Consider the following 3,995-nt stretch of genomic DNA (forward strand, 5'->3'; position numbering starts at 1 on the left):
GCACTGTGTTTTAAGGGTTGACAATATGCTGCATACATCCAATTCAGCATTAGAGGCTATAGTACCCGCCCCTATCTTACAACGATTGGTTATTAACACTGTCAGTCATTCGCTAAAGCAGCTATTCATTGAGTTTAATACCGCAGTGCATTATGGGTCATATAACAATTAATGTTTTACTCACATTTGGTGGTTATAAGAGTGAATATTATTATAGTGAATCAATCCCAATAAAGAGGGGATAGAATCCATAGGTTGGTTAGTGTGTACCATTAATAACTAGGTCAAATTAAACCTTTATTTGTGTACCAATCAAAATAGGGCATGTGATGACATCATCACCTTTCCCTTTATAAGGAGCTACATCCACTCTGGTGCTTCATTGCACAGGTACTGAGCGTCCATAGCAGACACATAGAAGGTGAGTGAATATGATACTACTCTGAACAAAGCTCTGTTTGTGTGTAAAGGTTATTTTGTATATTTTATCTATGTACATTTGTAACATTGCATTCTAGTGCTTTTAATGGTTGGATGTATTCACTTTCACACTTTCCCTTGAGATTGTGATAGTGGGGAGTTTATGCAATTAAAAGCCCATTTTTTCTGATAATTTATACTAACAACTTTAATGTTTGGATCTAGAGGTCTGCACCTCTATTGTGTCAACTAATAAAGCAGCTGGACCCATAAAAGTAGTCAATAGCTATGGGTAAAAATGGCAGTTATGACTAGTAACATAGTTTCCTGCCTCAAAAACCTCCAGTATATATTATACCCGAAAGGAGAGGTTGTCTTTCTAATAAAGCTCTATTGTAAGATGTATTAATCATCTTTAGTAAAGATTGGTATTATTGACTAATTAAATATCTGATGATGATTATCTATTAATTTGCCCTAAATATGAATCTACTAGGTCTCCTTTCTAAAGTGACCCTTCAGTACCTGAGTTTCCGAATTTTTGTACAAGTTATCTCACCATAAGGTATGTGAGGGGACTTTATGATTTTTTTTATATATATATATACACAATATGAACATTCAGTATATATGATGAGATCAATATTTTTCCAATTAGGCTACACTGATTGTTCATCAGAAAGCCTCGGTGTTATATAGGAGTTTCCATCATGCGTGTATGAACAAGTTTTGTCGCATTATACTTTTTGTATAAACAACTATACTTCTCAGCCACTTGAGGTATGACCTAAGATGCAATTGTAATATCCTTTTCTTCTCTTTCATCCTGTCTGCTCGGATATATCCTTGTTCTTCTGTAATTGATATGTTCCTCATATGTTTTAATGGAATATATTATGTTCTCTATTAAGGAATGTTTATGTTTAGCTCTGATAAGATCTTTTACAATTATAGAGAAACCCCTGATGAAGTATTTTGTATAAGACGAAACGCGCTGGGTTGTTTGTGTTGTGAAGCTACCTCCGAACCAACTGTAAGGAGAAGGAGGAGATTGTTGTGAACCTTCAACATTTTGTATTCAGCGCTAAGAGTCATACATCTTAAAGTGTGGAATAATAATACATCTCCTCTGTATTGATTTGAATATGTTTTTAATAAATGCTTTATGATGGAACATGTTATTATTTTATGTTAAAAAGTGACAACCAATTTAGGGTTGGAAAAGTGGGAGTTGATGTGACTCCTTGGCGCCAATTCTTCTATTGTTACATATATATATATATATATATATATATATATATATATAATAATATATATATTTTGATTTAAATTAATATTTTGTGTTGTGTCATCCCAGTATACATCCAGAGACTGCTAATGCTCCATCTATCTATGGGTGTTCTGTCAGTCCACCCAAAATAAAAAAAATCTTTTATTTTAATATTTTGTCTGTATACTCCCAGTATACATCCTGGCGTGCTCCGTGCATTTCAGGGTGCTATGTCCGTAGCTCCTATTATTATGTTATAATGTATTGTGCTATTTTCATAATTCTTATCACCACATTGTGACTCATTCAAATTAATATTATTAATAATAATTATAAATTAATTAAATTTAAATTAATATAACTAAACTCTCCACACTTGTATAGTGAACCTTCTGCATATTAAATATAGCTTTGAGGTACAGAAGAACTTTAAAAAAAAATACATTAAAATCATGATTACAGCATCTAAAAGATTGTCTCTTTTTATTCGTCTTTGCCTTAATCATCTTTTTCTCTCTCCACACTTGTATAGCGAGCCTTCTGCATATCAAAGATATCCTTAAGGAACAGAAGAACTTGATCCTAATTTTAAAATAATTTTAACAGATTACAGCATTTAAAAATATATTGTTAACAGTAACGTGATTGCTGCCCACTGCTGTCACTTAGCTTAGTCATCCGGCTACCTTGGTGCAGCCTAAACTGGATAAAAAAAATATTGAGAGCTGTGAGGTGTTCAGAATAAGCTGAAAATGAATGGAAAATGAATGTTTTTGAGGTTAATAATACTGTAGGAACAAAAACACCCCCTGAATTCTGTTAATTTAGCTGCTTTTATGATTTGACAAAAATAATAAATCCAGATCCAAAACCAAAACATGTAAGGGCGGTTTTGGCAAGACCAATACAGATCCAAAGCACAAAGGGGATACAGATCAAAAACCAAAACACAAAACCCGAAAAATCGAAAAATAGCCCAGCACACACCTGTACCTTATTCACAGCATCTACGGGTGAGACGTATAACTAGTGATCTTGTTAAAACTGAAATTGATCTTTATCATATGATAGATAAATTTGTCAATAGAGGCTATGATATGAGAATGCTAGAAAGTACTAAGGAACGTGTTTTAAACATTCCTATAAGTGATCTGCTTAATGGGTCGGATACCAACAACAAACTACTATCTACTATAATTCCTTGGGTTAGCACTGTTAGTACTAAAAGTACTAAGTTAAATAAAAAGTAAAGCTGTCACCAGCTGCCACACATGAGGTCATTTTATCTTGCGTATGCATGTATGTGTGTGTGTGCTTATATATGTATGTGTGTGTGTGTGTATATGTGTGTGTATGTGTATATATATATATATATATATATATATATATATAAACAATGAATATCAACCGGCACTCCAAATGAAACAACCGAACAATGTGCCGGGTGCCCTCCTCTTGTTGTGTGACAAAATAGCAGAGTTACAGGCGGCACTCACGGACTCCTTCAGAAACGACCAGGGGTTCCTGGTCGTTTCTGAAGGAGTCCGTGAGTGCCGCCTGTAACTCTGCTATATATATATATATATCTCTGAAGCAAATAGTGGGCACTCTCCAGACTCCTAGTATTAGGAACTCTATCAGGAGGCATTGGCCACTACTGAAAACTGAATCTAAATTTGGTGATTGTTTTGAACACCCACCGACGATGGCATTCAGGCGTGGACCTAATTTTAAACAACTATTGATGCACCCTGCGTGGTCGAAAACCAGTGTGGATAATACCTGGCTTAGTACGCAATGGAAAGTCTGTGTAAGGTGCTTGGACTGTGACCTGTCGCTCAATGCTGATTGGTGAGACCTTTCCACACCCTCACAATGGGAGACCTATCAGGCTATGCTATAAACTGCACTGTCGTCTGGATTATGTGGTCTATATGCTAATATGACCTTGTGGGTTGCCATACATCAAGCTCTTCAATCAGGTAATACGGACAAACCAGTTGCACAGCACTTCTTGGATACAGGCCGTCAGGATGCATCATTGAAATACCAGCTCATTGATTGGGTACCACCTCCAAAAAGGGGAGGAGACCGGGCACTTCTTCTATGGACATTGGAAGCGAGATGGATCTTTAGACTCGGCTCAGTAAGCCCTTATGGGCTGAATGAATCCAATCTCCTGAATGTATTTTTGCGATGACCCCTCAAAAGAAGTAACTTCTTTTTGTCTTGGTCCATGACCAATACACTCACTTAGGGAATTCAGTACTCCCTATTTTTGGTTTTCTTTCTCTTTTTTTTCTGT

At 35.7% G+C, this 3,995-nt stretch overlaps 1 long non-coding RNA gene across 1 annotated transcript; it reads left to right on the forward strand.

The window, feature by feature from the left end:
- The first annotated feature begins 392 nt into the window (after nucleotides 1-392).
- LOC134929264 (uncharacterized) lies at nucleotides 393-2,102 on the forward strand. Its single transcript, XR_010178429.1, has 4 exons — nucleotides 393-421; nucleotides 917-985; nucleotides 1,079-1,200; nucleotides 1,375-2,102. It is a non-coding gene; the product is annotated as an uncharacterized LOC134929264 (long non-coding RNA).
- Nucleotides 2,103-3,995: the final 1,893 nt, after the last annotated feature.

Source organism: Pseudophryne corroboree, chromosome 5, assembly GCF_028390025.1.
Source record: "Pseudophryne corroboree isolate aPseCor3 chromosome 5, aPseCor3.hap2, whole genome shotgun sequence".
Taxonomy (NCBI): Eukaryota; Metazoa; Chordata; class Amphibia; order Anura; family Myobatrachidae; genus Pseudophryne; species Pseudophryne corroboree.